General features: G+C 28.9%; 1 protein-coding gene across 2 annotated transcripts in view; it reads right to left on the bottom strand.

The window, feature by feature from the left end:
* Positions 1-19466, bottom strand: part of LOC120427232 (PAN2-PAN3 deadenylation complex subunit PAN3) — a 98620-nt gene extending 79154 nt beyond the window's left edge. The window contains exons 1-2 of one of the 2 annotated variants that reach the window (XM_052711159.1): positions 19344-19466; positions 2850-3527 (exon numbers count right to left, since the gene is read on the bottom strand). The gene's annotated coding sequence lies outside the window, so the exon portion shown is untranslated. The remainder of the gene's footprint in view (positions 1-2849; positions 3528-19343) is intronic. The other variant, XM_052711160.1, reaches the window with a different exon arrangement.
* Positions 19467-20777: the final 1311 nt, after the last annotated feature.

The raw sequence follows: 20777 nt of genomic DNA, 5'->3' as shown, positions 1-20777 counted from the left end.
TTTTAGCATAAGGACCCCATTTCATGGCCAAAATAATGACCCCGACGAAATTGGTCAAAATTATCCCATAGTTCTAGCCAATTTTAGCAAACTCCCTTAGGGGGTATATCAAATAATTAAAAAAATCAACTTTCAAAATTTCAACTTTTTAGAATAATTTTAGTTTATGGACTCCATTTCATGGCCAAAATAATAACCCCGACGAAATTAGACAAAATTATCCCAAAGATCTAAACATATTGAACAAAAGAAAAAATAATAACAGATTGTGTTATAGACACTTAGAAACTTTTCCATTTGTGCGATTTATGGTAATTTTATTTCTAAGTCAGTATACCGAACGAATAACAAATTTTGTTATTAGGAGAGTTTTTGAAATGTATAACATTTCCTCTTATTAGCGTGTTATTAAACATTTTCAATATAATATCACTTCAATACCAAATTTTGTTATTTTATCAGAAACTGTTATTATTTTTTCTTCTTGAAGTTGAACTTCAGGATAAAATAATAACAATTTTTGTTATTTTAACATGATTTGTTATTGAAATATTATTAATTTTGTTATTACCGTCTGCCCGGGCTAAGGGGTCTTCCGAGCAAAAATTACACCCAAAAAAAACACTTAAAGAACAATTGTGTTACTTAAGTGTTTACTTTATATGCTTAACCACCTTAACCAACCCGTTCTCAGTCTCAGATTGTAGTCCCAGATGTCCCATTCACAAGCTCCAGGTTGAATCGAGTTGATATCTGGATGGAATACTATTTTTGGCTTGAAAACTTTTTTAACTTTATGCTGTTATTCAAATTTTTCATGTACAATAGGTAATAGATAAAGCTGGAACAATATCTATATTAAGTGTTTGTCCCTTGGTAAAAAAAACTTCAAATTTCATGACTGAATTTCAAATTTTTACACATCATTACAGTTATGCAACTGAGCAATTCTAACAGATTTCGGTCATTCGATTTTTTTTTTGTATTTTTTAATCCGGCTGAAACACGCGCAAATGTCCACGCTCCATGCAAAAAATAATTTATTTGTATGGGAATTGTCCAAGATGGGGGGAGGTTGAGATTTCCAAAAAAGTTTCCACGTGGTTTGTGGATGGTCCCTTTGCAAAAAAAACTCTTTTTTTTTAATTTTTTGATATGTTTGATATGTAACATCAAATGCCAACTTTTCAGAAATTTCCAGGTTGTGCAAAAAATCTTTGACCGAGTTATGAATTTTTGAATCAATACTGATTTTCTCAAAAAATCGAAATATTGATCGCAAAAATTTTTCAACTTCATTTTTCGATGCAAAATTAAATTTGCAATCAAAAAGTACTTACGTCAAATTTTGATAAAGTGCACCGTTTTCAATTTCAAGCCATCGTGAAATTTGCAGATCTTTTCAAAAACAATATTTTCAAAAAATTTAAATCAAGACTAAAATTTCAAAAGGGTGCAATATTGAATGTTTTGCCCTTTTGAAATGTTTGTCTAGATTTAAAAATTTTGAAAAAAATGTTTTCGAAAAGATCAGAATTTCACGAATGTTTTATATTTTAACATTGTAAATAATAAAAAATAAAAAAAGTCCGATTTCTTAGATAATTGCTCTACTGTCAAAAATTTGCAAAGTGTAAATAAATTTGGGAGAAAAAAATCCTTGGAATTGCTTGTAAAAAGCTAAAAAAAGTCTTAATATGATTATAAATACACAAATAAAAATTTTACAGTATTTTCACAAGAAGCATGTGTTTTTTTATGAAAGTTTTGAGGAAAAAGGTATTACAAAATTCTTCATAAATTTTTACATACATGCTTCTGTTAAAAATTTGCAAAATAAAAAAAATACAACAATAAACATTATACAATATTTTAAATAAAATTTGGATTGACCTAATGGCTGATTTATGAGTTTTGTAGCTTTATGTGTTGTGCTTGTGTTTAAAAATGATCAAAATTGTTTTAATTTGCTTACTTTTTTATTTAAGTCTATTATGGACGGACATGCTTCTGACTTAAAAAATATATATTACAGTACTTGTTTAGTAACTGGAAGTTGTTTAACTAGGAACGTAAATTTCCACACTGTGCTCCAAGGCTACGCCCATACAGTCCCGTGAGGATTTGGGGGGGGGATGTTTTTTGTTTGTTCACTAGTTGCAAAAGTGCGGGGAACCCACGCGACTTTTAAAAGTGAACGGAGTTTTTTTTGGTGGTTTGCAAGAGGATTGAGGGGAATTTGGAATATGGATTAATTCGTTAAGTCTTTTTTGAATTGTTCGTTTGTTAGTGTAGTGTAAAGTCTGTAGTGTATTATTTAGTTTATGTAAAGTTTTGACATGAAAGAATTTATAATGGATTGATCTCACCAACCAACCAATCTCACCGTGGTTTATGGATGGTCCCTAAGGCTCACCTAACGGACTAATTTTTTTCATAGAATTTGACAAATTAGTCTGAAAAATCTGCAGTTTTTACATCTTGTTTGGAAAAAATTATCTTAATACTTATCAAAATCATTTCATATTCAAGATTCTGAACTTTTCTACAATATTAAAAATCGTTTGAAATCGATGCTGTTAAAGTTTTGATTAAAATTTAAAAATTGATTTTAGCTGCATTATTCAAAATTCGGTTGGCTGGTTCTTCACAGCCGATCCAACATCTCTCAAAGTGAGAGTATCAAGATCTGTGCGCTGCAGTGCAGTACGCTTTCCTTCTTCACAGATGATTTTCAGCTGATGCTGATTCAGCTGATATTGTAAATAAAACACAAAACGTATACACACATGTACGCATGTCTGTGTGCCCCCTTCGGACTCGAAACAAGGTCAATGTACAACACATACCTGAATTTCTTTCCTCCTGCTGTGTGTGAGCGTGTACACAAAATCGCGCACACTCACGCACGTTACGGGAGATCACCAGTGTTGCTGTTGTTGTTGTTGTTGTTGCGCGATCGTTGTCGTTTTGCTGCCGGTCTACGGTTAGACCTGCTCCGGCTGCTTGCTCCGGTCTTCGCCAGCTTGGCCACCAAACAGGAGGACCCCGTGGTCGTCGCTGGTCACACGACTTCGGTAAGGTTCGCTCTTGCGCTCTCTTTGGACACACGATCAACGATCTCTCTGGACGCTTCAACACTTTTAAGATTCTTCGTTTTGTTGCTGTATTCCCTTTGCGTGTCGTGTCGTGCTTTCCCTTTACACACTCATTGCACCTTTTCCGCAAACTTCTTCATAATGAACATTGCACCATCATTATCATCTCATCATCATCATCATCACCACTACTTTGAAGTGAATTGTGTTGCAGCTTGAAGCACTTTGCATAAAACGAAAGGAATCATCTGATCGTTGCTCTTGTTTTGCCTTCCTATCCTTCTGTGTATTCCTTTACGTTTGTATGCTTCTTCTCCTTTTCCTCTTCCTCGTTGCACACACTTTTCTCTTCTCGTCGACTCTGCGTACAGGTCCGCGAGTCGCACCGCCTGTTTACGTTCTTTCGCGTTTTTTGGCTTCTCTTCTATTCTGCAATACACACAAACACAAACGTACGCAAGGGGGTGAGACACGGTGGGGTGAACGAAAAATAACAAAACCAACACAACTACGGCGATGCAGTCCCAGTGGTAAGAGGAGAGATCGCCACATTGAGTCTTATTGCGCGATAATGTCGATCGCGGTTTGTGAGTATCGTGATCGTCGCGCAATAGTTGATTGATTCGTTTTTTGACGTTTTCTTGAAATAAATTTCAGATTTAAGGCTGATACGCAGATGGGAAGGAACGCAAAACTCCATACAAAAAAACGCCCAAGAAACGGTCAAGGAAAGGGTCACGAAAAGATTTTTCTTAAGCGGTACGCAGCTGAAAAGTAACAGAAACGGAAAGATTGCGTTTGACGTTTCTTCGCGCGGTGCTTGTTTGTAATATGTTTTGATGAAAAAATCAATGAATTGTAATTTTTCTTTTTGAATGCGACTGATAATTACAAACGTTTTAATAATTTTGAATTGGATATAATAAGATTTAAAATTTCCGCCAAATCTCAAAAAGCAGAATATAGAAACTAAAAGGACAGTTTTAGTTTTTTGGTCGAAATGGAGTAAAAAAAGAAGTTGTCACCAACAATTTATTGCTAGTACCAACCAGCTACCTCTGGATTATGAGTCCCCTGCACTGTCCGATTTACCCACACTCGCGGGATCAAAATGAAGTAAATCAGAGTGAAATTAAACTTGACAATAATCATACAAATATCTATGTTCTTACTGAAAATACAATAATAATCTGAAATTTTGCAATCCAACCAAACAACAAATTGAAAAATATGAAAAAAAAACAAACATTCCAGAAATTTCAAATAGCATTTTTTTTAAATAATAAAGAAAATTTCAACAAAAATCTGAAATTTGTAAAATCAAAATTAAAAATATGCAGAATTGAATAATAATTTTAATTTTTAACGTTTTTATATATTCAAAAGATCAATAATGTTAAAATTCGAACCGAATGTACAAGTCGAAATTCCAAAAGTTTTAAAAATCGAAAATATAGAAATTCGTAAATACAAATTTACGAAAACCTCGAAATTATAAAAATCAAACACTCTATTTCTTACAAAATTAAAAAATCTAGAATGAAAATTTCAGAAAATTAAAAAAATTAAGAATTTAAGGATTTAAGAATTTAAAAATTTAAGAATTTAAGAATTTAAGAATTTAAGAATTTAAGAATTTAAGAATTTAAGAATTTAAGAATTTAAGAATTTAAGAATTTAAGAATTTAAGAATTTAAGAATTTAAGAATTTAAGAATTTAAGAATTTAAGAATTTAAGAATTTAAGAATTTAAGAATTTAAGAATTTAAGAATTTAAGAATTTAAGAATTTAAGAATTTAAGAATTTAAGAATTTAAGAATTTAAGAATTTAAGAATTTAAGAATTTAAGAATTTAAGAATTTAAGAATTTAAGAATTTAAGAATTTAAGAATTTAAGAATTTAAGAATTTAAGAATTTAAGAATTTAAGAATTTAAGAATTTAAGAATTTAAGAATTTAAGAATTTAAGAATTTAAGAATTTAAGAATTTAAGAATTTAAGAATTTAAGAATTTAAGAATTTAAGAATTTAAGAATTTAAGAATTTAAGAATTTAAGAATTTAAGAATTTAAGAATTTAAGAATTTAAGAATTTAAGAATTTAAGAATTTAAGAATTTAAGAATTTAAGAATTTAAGAATTTAAGAATTTAAGAATTTAAGAATTTAAGAATTTAAGAATTTAAGAATTTAAGAATTTAAGAATTTAAGAATTTAAGAATTTAAGAATTTAAGAATTTAAGAATTTAAGAATTTAAGAATTTAAGAATTTAAGAATTTAAGAATTTAAGAATTTAAGAATTTAAGAATTTAAGAATTTAAGAATTTAAGAATTTAAGAATTTAAGAATTTAAGAATTTAAGAATTTAAGAATTTAAGAATTTAAGAATTTAAGAATTTAAGAATTTAAGAATTTAAGAATTTAAGAATTTAAGAATTTAAGAATTTAAGAATTTAAGAATTTAAGAATTTAAGAATTTAAGAATTTAAGAATTTAAGAATTTAAGAATTTAAGAATTTAAGAATTTAAGAATTTAAGAATTTAAGAATTTAAGAATTTAAGAATTTAAGAATTTAAGAATTTAAGAATTTAAGAATTTAAGAATTTAAGAATTTAAGAATTTAAGAATTTAAGAATTTAAGAATTTAAGAATTTAAGAATTTAAGAATTTAAGAATTTAAGAATTTAAGAATTTAAGAATTTAAGAATTTAAGAATTTAAGAATTTAAGAATTTAAGAATTTAAGAATTAAAGAATTTAAGAATTAAAGAATTAAAGAATTAAAGAATTAAAGAATTAAAGAATTAAAGAATTAAAGAATTAAAGAATTAAAGAATTAAAGAATTAAAGAATTAAAGAATTAAAGAATTAAAGAATTAAAGAATTAAAGAATTAAAGAATTAAAGAATTAAAGAATTAAAGAATTAAAGAATTAAAGAATTAAAGAATTAAAGAATTAAAGAATTAAAGAATTAAAGAATTAAAGAATTAAAGAATTAAAGAATTAAAGAATTAAAGAATTAAAGAATTAAAGAATTAAAGAATTAAAGAATTAAAGAATTAAAGAATTAAAGAATTAAAGAATTAAAGAATTAAAGAATTAAAGAATTAAAGAATTAAAGAATTAAAGAATTAAAGAATTAAAGAATTAAAGAATTAAAGAATTAAAGAATTAAAGAATTAAAGAATTAAAGAATTAAAGAATTAAAGAATTAAAGAATTAAAGAATTAAAGAATTAAAGAATTAAAGAATTAAAGAATTAAAGAATTAAAGAATTAAAGAATTAAAGAATTAAAGAATTAAAGAATTAAAGAATTAAAGAATTAAAGAATTAAAGAATTAAAGAATTAAAGAATTAAAGAATTAAAGAATTAAAGAATTAAAGAATTAAAGAATTAAAGAATTAAAGAATTAAAGAATTAAAGAATTAAAGAATTAAAGAATTAAAGAATTAAAGAATTAAAGAATTAAAGAATTAAAGAATTAAAGAATTAAAGAATTAAAGAATTAAAGAATTAAAGAATTAAAGAATTAAAGAATTAAAGAATTAAAGAATTAAAGAATTAAAGAATTAAAGAATTAAAGAATTAAAGAATTAAAGAATTAAAGAATTAAAGAATTAAAGAATTAAAGAATTAAAGAATTAAAGAATTAAAGAATTAAAGAATTAAAGAATTAAAGAATTAAAGAATTAAAGAATTAAAGAATTAAAGAATTAAAGAATTAAAGAATTAAAGAATTAAAGAATTAAAGAATTAAAGAATTAAAGAATTAAAGAATTAAAGAATTAAAGAATTAAAGAATTAAAGAATTAAAGAATTAAAGAATTAAAGAATTAAAGAATTAAAGAATTAAAGAATTAAAGAATTAAAGAATTAAAGAATTAAAGAATTAAAGAATTAAAGAATTAAAGAATTAAAGAATTAAAGAATTAAAGAATTAAAGAATTAAAGAATTAAAGAATTAAAGAATTAAAGAATTAAAGAATTAAAGAATTAAAGAATTAAAGAATTAAAGAATTAAAGAATTAAAGAATTAAAGAATTAAAGAATTAAAGAATTAAAGAATTAAAGAATTAAAGAATTAAAGAATTAAAGAATTAAAGAATTAAAGAATTAAAGAATTAAAGAATTAAAGAATTAAAGAATTAAAGAATTAAAGAATTAAAGAATTAAAGAATTAAAGAATTAAAGAATTAAAGAATTAAAGAATTAAAGAATTAAAGAATTAAAGAATTAAAGAATTAAAGAATTAAAGAATTAAAGAATTAAAGAATTAAAGAATTAAAGAATTAAAGAATTAAAGAATTAAAGAATTAAAGAATTAAAGAATTAAAGAATTAAGAATTAAAGAATTAAAGAATTAAAGAATTAAAGAATTAAAGAATTAAAGAATTAAAGAATTAAAGAATTAAAGAATTAAAGAATTAAAGAATTAAAGAATTAAAGAATTAAAGAATTAAAGAATTAAAGAATTAAAGAATTAAAGAATTAAAGAATTAAAGAATTAAAGAACTAAAGAATTAAAGAATTAAGAATTAAAGAATTAAAGAATTAAAGAATTAAAGAATTAAAGAATTAAAGAATTAAAGAATTAAAGAATTAAAGAATTAAAGAATTAAAGAATTAAAGAATTAAAGAACTAAAGAATTAAAGAATTAAGAATTAAAGAATTAAAGAATTAAAGAATTAAAGAATTAAAGAATTAAAGAATTAAAGAATTAAAGAATTAAAGAATTAAAGAATTAAAGAATTAAAGAACTAAAGAATTAAAGAATTAAGAATTAAAGAATTAAAGAATTAAAGAATTAAAGAATTAAAGAATTAAAGAATTAAAGAATTAAAGAATTAAAGAATTAAAGAATTAAAGAATTAAAGAATTAAAGAATTAAAGAATTAAAGAATTAAAGAATTAAAGAATTAAAGAATTAAAGAATTAAAGAATTAAAGAATTAAAGAATTAAAGAATTAAAGAATTAAAGAATTAAAGAATTAAAGAATTAAAGAATTAAAGAATTAAAGAATTAAAGAATTAAAGAATTAAAGAATTAAAGAATTAAAGAATTAAAGAATTAAAGAATTAAAGAATTAAAGAATTAAAGAATTAAAGAATTAAAGAATTAAAGAATTAAAGAATTAAAGAATTAAAGAATTAAAGAATTAAAGAATTAAAGAATTAAAGAATTAAAGAATTAAAGAATTAAAGAATTAAAGAATTAAAGAATTAAAGAATTAAAGAATTAAAGAATTAAAGAATTAAAGAATTAAAGAATTAAAGAATTAAAGAATTAAAGAATTAAAGAATTAAAGAATTAAAGAATTAAAGAATTAAAGAATTAAAGAATTAAAGAATTAAAGAATTAAAGAATTAAAGAATTAAAGAATTAAAGAATTAAAGAATTAAAGAATTAAAGAATTAAAGAATTAAAGAATTAAAGAATTAAAGAATTAAAGAATTAAAGAATTAAAGAATTAAAGAATTAAAGAATTAAAGAATTAAAGAATTAAAGAATTAAAGAATTAAAGAATTAAAGAATTAAAGAATTAAAGAATTAAAGAATTAAAGAATTAAAGAATTAAAGAATTAAAGAATTAAAGAATTAAAGAATTAAAGAATTAAAGAATTAAAGAATTAAAGAATTAAAGAATTAAAGAATTAAAGAATTAAAGAATTAAAGAATTAAAGAATTAAAGAATTAAAGAATTAAAGAATTAAAGAATTAAAGAATTAAAGAATTAAAGAATTAAAGAATTAAAGAATTAAAGAATTAAAGAATTAAAGAATTAAAGAATTAAAGAATTAAAGAATTAAAGAATTAAAGAATTAAAGAATTAAAGAATTAAAGAATTAAAGAATTAAAGAATTAAAGAATTAAAGAATTAAAGAATTAAAGAATTAAAGAATTAAAGAATTAAAGAATTAAAGAATTAAAGAATTAAAGAATTAAAGAATTAAAGAATTAAAGAATTAAAGAATTAAAGAATTAAAGAATTAAAGAATTAAAGAATTAAAGAATTAAAGAATTAAAGAATTAAAGAATTAAAGAATTAAAGAATTAAAGAATTAAGAATTAAAGAATTAAAGAATTAAAGAATTAAAGAATTAAAGAATTAAAGAATTAAAGAATTAAAGAATTAAAGAATTAAAGAATTAAAGAATTAAAGAATTAAAGAATTAAAGAATTAAAGAATTAAAGAATTAAAGAATTAAAGAATTAAAGAATTAAAGAATTAAAGAATTAAAGAATTAAAGAATTAAAGAATTAAAGAATTAAAGAATTAAAGAATTAAAGAATTAAAGAATTAAAGAATTAAAGAATTAAAGAATTAAAGAATTAAAGAATTAAAGAATTAAAGAATTAAAGAATTAAAGAATTAAAGAATTAAAGAATTAAAGAATTAAAGAATTAAAGAATTAAAGAATTAAAGAATTAAAGAATTAAAGAATTAAAGAATTAAAGAATTAAAGAATTAAAGAATTAAAGAATTAAAGAATTAAAGAATTAAAGAATTAAAGAATTAAAGAATTAAAGAATTAAAGAATTAAAGAATTAAAGAATTAAAGAATTAAAGAATTAAAGAATTAAAGAATTAAAGAATTAAAGAATTAAAGAATTAAAGAATTAAAGAATTAAAGAATTAAAGAATTAAAGAATTAAAGAATTAAAGAATTAAAGAATTAAAGAATTAAAGAATTAAAGAATTAAAGAATTAAAGAATTAAAGAATTAAAGAATTAAAGAATTAAAGAATTAAAGAATTAAAGAATTAAAGAATTAAAGAATTAAAGAATTAAAGAATTAAAGAATTAAAGAATTAAAGAATTAAAGAATTAAAGAATTAAAGAATTAAAGAATTAAAGAATTAAAGAATTAAAGAATTAAAGAATTAAAGAATTAAAGAATTAAAGAATTAAAGAATTAAAGAATTAAAGAATTAAAGAATTAAAGAATTAAAGAATTAAAGAATTAAAGAATTAAAGAATTAAAGAATTAAAGAATTAAAGAATTAAAGAATTAAAGAATTAAAGAATTAAAGAATTAAAGAATTAAAGAATTAAAGAATTAAAGAATTAAAGAATTAAAGAATTAAAGAATTAAAGAATTAAAGAATTAAAGAATTAAAGAATTAAAGAATTAAAGAATTAAAGAATTAAAGAATTAAAGATTTAAAGAATTAAAGAATTAAAGATTTAAAGAATTTAAGAATTTAAGAATTTAAGAATTTAAGAATTTAAGAATTTAAGAATTTAAGAATTTAAGAATTTAAGAATTTAAGAATTTAAGAATTTAAGAATTTAAGAATTTAAGAATTTAAGAATTTAAGAATTTAAGAATTTAAGAATTTAAGAATTTAAGAATTTAAGAATTTAAGAATTTAAGAATTTAAGAATTTAAGAATTTAAGAATTTAAGAATTTAAGAATTTAAGAATTTAAGAATTTAAGAATTTAAGAATTTAAGAATTTAAGAATTTAAGAATTTAAGAATTTAAGAATTTAAGAATTTAAGAATTTAAGAATTTAAGAATTTAAGAATTTAAGAATTTAAGAATTTAAGAATTTAAGAATTTAAGAATTTAAGAATTTAAGAATTTAAGAATTTAAGAATTTAAGAATTTAAGAATTTAAGAATTTAAGAATTTAAGAATTTAAGAATTTAAGAATTTAAGAATTTAAGAATTTAAGAATTTAAGAATTTAAGAATTTAAGAATTTAAGAATTTAAGAATTTAAGAATTTAAGAATTTAAGAATTTAAGAATTTAAGAATTTAAGAATTTAAGAATTTAAGAATTTAAGAATTTAAGAATTTAAGAATTTAAGAATTTAAGAATTTAAGAATTTAAGAATTTAAGAATTTAAGAATTTAAGAATTTAAGAATTTAAGAATTTAAGAATTTAAGAATTTAAGAATTTAAGAATTTAAGAATTTAAGAATTTAAGAATTTAAGAATTTAAGAATTTAAGAATTTAAGAATTTAAGAATTTAAGAATTTAAGAATTTAAGAATTTAAGAATTTAAGAATTTAAGAATTTAAGAATTTAAGAATTTAAGAATTTAAGAATTTAAGAATTTAAGAATTTAAGAATTTAAGAATTTAAGAATTTAAGAATTTAAGAATTTAAGAATTTAAGAATTTAAGAATTTAAGAATTTAAGAATTTAAGAATTTAAGAATTTAAGAATTTAAGAATTTAAGAATTTAAGAATTTAAGAATTTAAGAATTTAAGAATTTAAGAATTTAAGAATTTAAGAATTTAAGAATTTAAGAATTTAAGAATTTAAGAATTTAAGAATTTAAGAATTTAAGAATTTAAGAATTTAAGAATTTAAGAATTTAAGAATTTAAGAATTTAAGAATTTAAGAATTTAAGAATTTAAGAATTTAAGAATTTAAGAATTTAAGAATTTAAGAATTTAAGAATTTAAGAATTTAAGAATTTAAGAATTTAAGAATTTAAGAATTTAAGAATTTAAGAATTTAAGAATTTAAGAATTTAAGAATTTAAGAATTTAAGAATTTAAGAATTTAAGAATTTAAGAATTTAAGAATTTAAGAATTTAAGAATTTAAGAATTTAAGAATTTAAGAATTTAAGAATTTAAGAATTTAAGAATTTAAGAATTTAAGAATTTAAGAATTTAAGAATTTAAGAATTTAAGAATTCCAGAAAAAAATTAAACATTTGTACCAGCCATATATCCTAATTTCCTAACTTCCAAATTTCCTGATTTCTTAACTTCCTAACTTCCTAAACTCCTAATTTCCAAGTTTCCTAATTTCCTAACTTCCTAATTTCCTGATTTCCTAACTTCTCAATTTCCTAACTTCCTAACTTCTTAATTTCATAATTTCCTAGTTTCCTGATATCCTAATTTCCCAATTTCCTAACTTCCTAATATTCTAATTTCCTTATTTAATTTCCTAACTTCCTAACTTCCTAATTTTCTAATTTCCTAACTTCCTTATTTCCTAACATATTTTTTTCCTAATTTCACGATTTTCTAATTTCTGAATTTCCTATTTTCCTTATTTCATAATTCCCTAGCTTCCAAATTTCCTAACATATTAACATATTTTATTTTTTCCTCGAAAGAACCTCAAGCGCGCACACCGTCAATCGCGCTCATACCGAACTGTCAACCGAGCTGTCAACTTTTCTTGGGGGGGTCACGAAAAGAACACGCAACATTTCTTGACCGCGTTCCTTCCGATCAGCATACCGTACTTTAGAGGAAAAACATTCCAGGAAGAACGTTGATCCACCCAATCCGAGGGGAAAAAGCTCTCGACTGAGAGTAAAAAAAAGTACTGTGAACAGGTTGAGATTATTTTGCTCCAAGGGGCATTCTAAAAAAATCAATATTAGCAACATTCACTTAGACTTATAAACGAAGATGACTTTATAGCTGTCGGCCACTTTTGCTAGTACCAGTAAGCATGCTGGAAAGTATTTTGATTAGATTACGCCCCAAGCACTTTTCTTGTCATTATTAATATTTGCAGTACATCCGAGAACACCCGACAATGCATTGCAAAAATTAAAACAGCCAGCCCTACTGCGTTGTGTTTACCGCAGAGAGGATTCTGAGAACGGATCACATTTCCCAGAAGCTACAGGGGAGGAAGGATGCGTGAACATACCGTACCATACCGGATTCCCGATGTTTGGGTAGTGAACAACGGTACTGGATACTATGGTTGATCTTATAAAAATACGCTAACATTCTTAAAAAATATCAAATAACTTGTTCAAACAAGCACCCAAGTAAATTTTTCTTCTGCAGACAGCAAAGTTCTTCGAAATTCCTTCAAATTAATCATATTAGCGTATTATCAACCGTTATAATTAGCACGACTCAGTTAGCACTATTTCGCCTCCAAACCGTAGCCAATTAGTCATACCAAATTTCCTCAAAAAAAAAAAAAAAAAAAATACAGCGGCAACATCAACAAACACTTTGTTACAACGCTGTAGATCACTTCATTGGCACTGTACGCACGGTCGTCTGAGAGGCGCGCGCGTGCCATGTGAATCCGGCATAAGGTCACACACATTTGAAAGTATCACGCACACATTCAACTACACAATCACACCACACACTGTTCGTTGTGTTCTCTCGAAACCTTTGCGTTTGAGTTCGACACTCTCATGTGTGCCAATTTCTGCCATGTTTTATTGTTTCCCCTTCGCCACCGACCTCGTTTTGGCCTCCCCCATGCCCCCTCTTGAACCACCCCTCCCGTGATCGTGGTCTCTTCAATGCCTTGGCCACTAACTGGTTTCAGCATCGGCTACAAATGTATTCATTGCACACAACGAACAGTGTCTAGCCAAGTTTGTGGTGTTGCAGTCAGCGCTCAATGTAGTGAAGTGTCTGTTGGTTGTTGATGAACCGATAGGCTGGTTCGAGATTTCCAGTGAAGCATATTATTTTAAATGATTCGGTGGCACCATGCCAGTAGATATTTTAAAATATTTTCAAAAACACATATGTTAGAATTGAAGTATTTTTTTAAATTTATATTTATTCAGATTTGGTTTTGCATGTACATTTAATTCAGTTAATTAATTCAGTTAAAATATTGTTAAATGTCCAATCGGTGACTAAAATTTTAAATACCAGTATTTTACTTTATTGATAAACTATTGTAGCTTTCGCAATTCAGTGATTCCAAATGTAGAAGATTCTACATTTACAAAAGGGCTTAAGTTAAAACTTACTTATAAACTGTACAGCGGATCAATACAGCAGAAGACTGCAATGATTGTTGTCGAAATACATTCAATATCTTATTGAACATAACATCCAAAGTGTCAACCTCGGCTAATTGTTAAGTACTTCAAAAGTTAAGTTAAGTACTTCAAAAGTTATGCTAAAAAACGATTTTGGCGTATGTCCGGAAGATTGTAAAAAGGGTGGTTTTAGCAAGAAATCCTATCATGTTAAACATTTTCAGAAATGTATTAAAAAGACCTTTCCAATGAGCCCAAAACATTTAAGATCTGACAACCCTATCAAAAGTTATTAGCGCTTAAGTGTTATTTATACACTTTTTGGAGGCCGGATCTCAGATATTTCAATGAAAATGATGTCCGGGTTCATCATGCGACCTGTCGTTAGTTAGATAATCGAAAGACCTTTCAAATGAGCCTAAAATATCGAAGATCTGACAACCCTATCAAAAGTTATTAGCACTTAAGTGTTATTTATACACTTTTTGGAGGCCGGATTTCAGATATTGTGATAGAAATATTGTCTGAATCTTCCATGCGAACTATCGTTGAATAGGTTTTTATCAGACCTTGCCGATGAGCCAGAAATATTGAAGGTCTGCGAATCCTATCAAAAGAAATGAGTAATAAAGTTGATTTGTTAAACATGTTAAGGGGGAATGTTGCTATTTTTACTGAATGTATTGACTTTATGAATGTGAGGAAGGCACCAACCACCTAAAGGTGGATTAAGTAACGTTTTTTTTAAGTAACATTACTATCAAACAAGCCTCTAATCAGAAAATTTCTTGATGATAATTATATTTTATAAAATTCTTTAACTACAAGGTTGATTTTTATTTTATTAGCTGAATGCTGAAGTCGACAAGTACTTTAAGGTGGTAGAAGGTGTCCTACACTTTTGGGTCAATGACTGTCAATGATAGTTTGAATTCAGGGTCCAGAAATAGTAAATTGAAATGAAAAAATAATCACTATATGTAAAATGCTTCTACAAACAACACAAAGAAAACCACTTTTGAAACATTCTGAATCAAGATTTGAATGTTTTTCTAAAACAAACATGGTCGCCAAATGGCCGATCGGGAATGATGCCTGTCAAAGCCCTAATCACTTTTCTTTTCAAAAATCCGGTAGTTTCAATGTCCGAAAGGTTCAACATAAATCACTACTGAGCATATTTGTTAGTTCGAATTTCGCTACTTCGAATGTTCACTAATTCGTATGCTCGCTAATTCAAACGTATTTGAATTAAACAGCAGACGAAACCAGTTGTCAAACTGATGTTGACATTTCAGCCCCATTGTTTTCAAACTATTGACAGCTGTCACTCTTTCCAATTAGCGGATTTGGAATCGCCCATTTGAATGCAGTTCCATTCGAAATAGCGAATCCGCTCTGTAGTTTATGGTATTTTGAATATATTTCTGAAAATTTTATCAAACCGATGACAGCCAAAACGGTTTAAAAAAATTATCGAACGCCCAAAGGTTTCACGATGATAAATGAAGGATACTTTCAAAGAATATACTTTATGTTTATAATAAGCTTGTTAGGATGGAATACTCACAGAACTTTACTTGACAAAGTCCTGTGATGATCCAGAAATTCAAAAACAATCTTTGTAGTCTACCTTACCTACTAAATCTATGCGAATATGGCCTGAGGTCAAACAACGCCGACTTCTCGTTGTTACGGCGGTAGAATAACAGGGAGTTTTAAGCTAATCCGAAACATCCCAACGTTGGCAAAGTAGCCTATCACACCCACTGAAGCTATGCGGATATGATCCGTGGACCAGCTGACCTCTTGCTTGTTGCGGCGGTAGACACACCGGCCTTAATTCCAAGGAGTTTTTGGATGACCCGGAACATAATAAATAATGATTGTGTGTGTGTTTGTGGTCCAATCCAATACCCGCTAACCGGTAGCGAAATTATGGGAAAGTATAATTTGTATCAGACTGTGTATATGCCGAATACTGATACAGCTTATCTCAGTCCCGGGTATTAGGTGGTGACAGCCCTCGCGCTGCTTCCAACGACCCATTTCAGAATGACAGAGCTTCTTGCGGTCCAATTCCGAGGTCGCTGGGCATTGTTCGGACCCGCCTAAACATAGAAGCAAGCATCTGAAGGAAACTCGATCTATATTTAAACATCCAATCCCCTCTGGCAAATCAGGGATCAGCGCGTATTTAATAATATGAGAAGAAGAGATAACATGTTTCAACACTATGGATCAATTCACTGCTAGAGTATAAACCTTCTGATGGCCGACTGCTTAGCGTCCCAGACCACCACCAATCCAAAGGTGTGAGTTTGAATCCCACCTGATTCATTTTAGTTTTTATTCATATTCAAATTCCTGATTCCAAATTTCAAAGGTACCGACCGGGATTTGATCCCTGAACCTTCTGCTTGGGAGACAGAAGCCGTAACCATTAAGCCACGGAGCCGGTTGAATGAGACGTGGTTCTCTGTATGGCTTTTTGCGAGATGAGAGCAGAGGACAACAATCATCTCAACGTTTCCACTTTACCCGGGCTAACGACCGGCAGTTCCAGTTCACGATGATTTCCCTTCATATGTTAAAAACCACTTATGATTTTGGCACATATTCCGTTTGTCAGCGTTTCCTGACATTATTGGCGGGAAAAATCTACGTGGAATCAGCTGTGCAGACCTCATGTGTGACAGGAATGCAGGTTGAGCGACTCCCACGGGCCCGGAACATAATAAATAATGATTGCTCCAAAAAGACTCATTCACTCGCGATCACGAAAAACTGCTCGACCGTTTCCTACCGTTTGTCACTTCCACACCAATCGCTACTGAATACTCTCTCATTGCTCTCTCTCGCACTCCAATCGGGAAGTACAGCGAATGGCTCAGAGAGGCTGATTGCGCTATGTCGCTTTAAGCTGATTTGAAATAGTCTGCGAACGGGTTTGTTTTGATAATTAATTAAACTGCTTTAAATCAATGTTATCAATGTTTTGCAATTCTGTTGATAACACAACATCAAAAACACATTTGACAGCAATTGAGCAATTTAGTGCAGGCCAAGTTAGCGCCTCGCTAGTATTTTGTTAGGTTCTCTCCTCTATGAACATACAGTGTATCAAAAAATTGTTCATACAGCCCTGTACGGAAACATTATTCGTTGTTACAATCGTGAAATTTTTAGTAAAGTTCCAACTCTTATATATCAATCGACGCGGGAGAATGTGCTCATTACGACCGTGGCATTGATTTACCAAAAAAATGTGATCAAAAAAATACAAAAAATAATTTATTAATAAAAGTCCCAAATTTAGGCCAACAAATTGTCCGTACACCTCATTAATCTGCTATGTTTAATTTATTTTTTATAAAGCATTTAATTAAATGTTGTTAGTTTATTATTTTAAAGTGCCTCCGATTTTGAACTTTTGATAACTTTGTTTGGTAAATTTATATGAACATTTAGTATAAATTTCCCTATTTATGTAAAACTTTATGAAACATGAGTATTTCAAATAACAATTTCCAAAAAAATGGTTTTTAGTGTTAAAACAACACCAACTAAAAATTTTCCAATAAAAACCGTCGAAAAAACCATTGTTTACACATGTTTTATTATCATTTTAAAGTTAAAAATAGCGTTTCGGAACAAAACCGTAACTACAGCGCGATTTAGACACTATATGACTATACTATGAAATGTTTACATTTTGCATAGAACTGACCAAATGGAATTATATGGGTTTCTTAGCAAAGTTATTGGATTAATTGAGAATAAAATTCAAGTATTTCATACTATATTGAATAAATCGAGCTGTAGTTAACGGATTTGAACGCTTCAAGTTGCAATAGAAAGGTATTGTTATCCTCTATCCGAACATCGGAAAAGTGTCCCCCGAGCGGCCACTCTGGTTCCGGACCGATCCGGATTATTTTTTACTCCAAAATGACAATAAGACATGTGTAAACAATGGTTTTTTCGACGGGTGTTATTGAATAATCTTTAGTTGATGTTCTTTTAACACAAAAAATTACATTTCTATAAATAGTTGTTTGAAATACTCATGTTTCGTAAAGTTTGACATAAATAAGGAAATTTATACTAAATGTTCATATAAATTTACCAAACAAAGTTATCAAAAGTTCAAAATCGCTTCAAGTGTGTTGGAGACACTTTAAAATAACAAACGAACATCTTCCACATTACCAATTGAAAAACCTCTTGCATTTGTTATCCATTGTGTCTCGCATTTTCCCCGAAACGCGTTCATCAAACCATGTTTTCCGCACATTTCCCATTCACCGCGCGGTCGTTCCGAAAGTGGCCCGACCTCCGCGAACAATCACTCCAGAAAGGTGCACAGCTAAAAACATCTCTTCCTACAAGAGAAATTTGCGAAATTGGCGAGAGCGAGCGGGTACCGTTGTGTTGTTGCGTTGGCTGTCGATTCCCACACCATTCCATTCCAATTTCCCCAACAACAACAACAACAGCAGTGCAAAGCAGCTCCGACAAAGAACAATGGACTTTCGTTGGATCGCACGCACACACACTCACAGCTTCCGCGAAAGAAGAAAAAACATCTGTGGATTTGTGTTGCTCTTCGCTCACCAATACATTCACGCAATTGTGTTTGGCGATACGAGCGGAAAACGCACTTTCCAGAAGGAGGCACTTTTCCTCTTCAGCTTTGTTTTGTATTGGTCGTCGTCGTCGTTTTCGTCTTCTTCATCATCCTCCTGTCACTTGCGCGATGTTCGCAGTGTTCTGCCTCTTGAGCACTCTCGTTCCGTTCTGTGTTTACGCTTCCTCGCACACTCTGTTTTTCCACTTTTCCTCACTATTGCCACTTTTCCACGGGACGGTTGCACAAATACATGGAACCGTATCACAAACACACATACACCGAGAAGCGGAGAGAAATCTCGAGACTCCGTGCTTGACCCCCCGTCGAAGTGGATCCGATGGACGGATCAAGATCAAATCCCTTTGACCTCGGTCACTCTGGATGCCTCCCGATGACCCCACATAGTGCACCCCGAACGAGGTCCAAAATGTTACCCCATGGACACGACGCACTCCACCGAAACTACGCACATTCGTCGGACGTTTTCTCCTCTTTGGTTTCGTTTGCATCATTAACCAGCCAGGAAAAGAAGGCCAACTCTATACAAGCACTCGTGAATTCGGTAGCACCAGCTTTCCTTTCGCTAACTACGCGTTTTCTGCGTTATCCAACCTTGCGGAGTCTCTCCGCCGTGCACCGTTTTCGCTTGTCCTTGGTCACTCTTTTCAGGTGAAATCCGACGACCGTGTCTACCCCCTCGCGTACGCAATACCGTGAATTCCCCACTCACAGATGTAATATCCCAGAAGCGCCCCCACAATCCCGAAAAAACACACACCATTCCAGCAATGCCCACCAGGACCACAATCTCCGCCACGAAATCCGGCCCAATTCCGTTCCGGTGGCCTCTTTTTTCCACCTTTTTTCCAGTATTACCTTTCCCCGAGCGACGAAGCGATCTCTCTACACCCAAACTACCCTCTCAACACCTTCAACACGACTACGACGACATCGACGACGACGACATCAAGCCATCTTGTCAGACCGTCAGCGGGAACGAGACGGCCCGACCCGACACGGGTGTTATCATGCTGGCCCGCTTTGGCTGCCGGTGTTGTTATTTGCACGATTGCTTGGTCCGTGGGTGCGTGCCCGGGATCTACGGTGGGCCCACCGTACAGGGGTTGCCCGATGGGAATGGGTTCGCTGTCAGAATGGGGAAATGTTTCAGCGGAGCTGTCAGCTGAAACGTTTCGCGACATGACTGCGCAATATGGCGCGGGTTTAAGGTGAGTGGACGTATAGGCGACCTTGTCACCTTAAGATGAAGAATATATTTTGAACAACAGCAAGTGACTTGCCCCTCTGTTTCAACCATCATATCAAAATTTGGAAACTATGGATTTCTCTTAGTCAGCAACACGTAAATTGATCTGCAAAGTTATGCAGTATTGAATTAATTTTGTTGAGCACAAGTGTCAGTCCCCTCGGTGCTAACAGTGCAATTCAATCAAGGCCGAGTTTTTTATTACAAACATTCTAATATCTTTGAAGCTACAGGATCAATCGACGTAATGTACACAGAAAAAAAAAATTATGGTAATATTACATCTGGGAAGGAGTACATCTTTTATGTCAGAAAAAAGGTGTAATTTTACCTCTGGAAATGTGTAATTTTACCACTTTTATGGTGTAATGTCACTTTTTCAGTCTAAATTGAGGTAAAATTACATCATAAAAGAGGTAATAATCAACCTTCCAAAATTACAGCTTCCAAATTTACATTATTTTTTACTGTGTATGAATCAATCTCTTCGGTATTGTCTACAAATGGATTTGGGTAATTCTTCGCCAACTCAAACGAAATTGGAAAAAGTTGTCATCACCCCTCTGCGATTTCCTTGAATCTTTGCTCTTATGGCCAGTTTTGGTCCCTGGTCACGAATCCGAGGCTCATTTTGCCACATCTCGTGGCGGTGGGGTGGTACGACCCATTGCATTTCTCCGGAATTTTACTAAGACCCGTTTTTTAAAGTGATTTGTAGCTCGAAAACGTGAAGAGTTAGAAATTTGGTGTCAAAAGGACTTTTGTGTTGAATAAGTCGCCCGATTTGGAGGCGTACTCAAAATTCCGAAATAAAAAACGTATTTAACAATACTTGGTGCGACCCGTCTAACGGTGGGTCGCTTAAATAGATCCGGACAACTTTTTCATCATAATATCTGAGATCCGGCCAACACATAAGTGCATATAAATTTTGATGGGGTGGTCAGAACTTCAATGTTTTGGACTTTTTGGAAAGGTATTTTAAATACCTTTCTAAAAATGTATAGCACATTCTCCAGGCTAGTATACCAGTGGAAAACTTT

The sequence above is a fragment of the Culex pipiens genome, chromosome 3 (genome assembly GCF_016801865.2).
Source record: "Culex pipiens pallens isolate TS chromosome 3, TS_CPP_V2, whole genome shotgun sequence".
Classification (NCBI taxonomy): Eukaryota; Metazoa; Arthropoda; class Insecta; order Diptera; family Culicidae; genus Culex; species Culex pipiens.
This window is presented reverse-complemented; position numbering and strand designations above follow the sequence as displayed.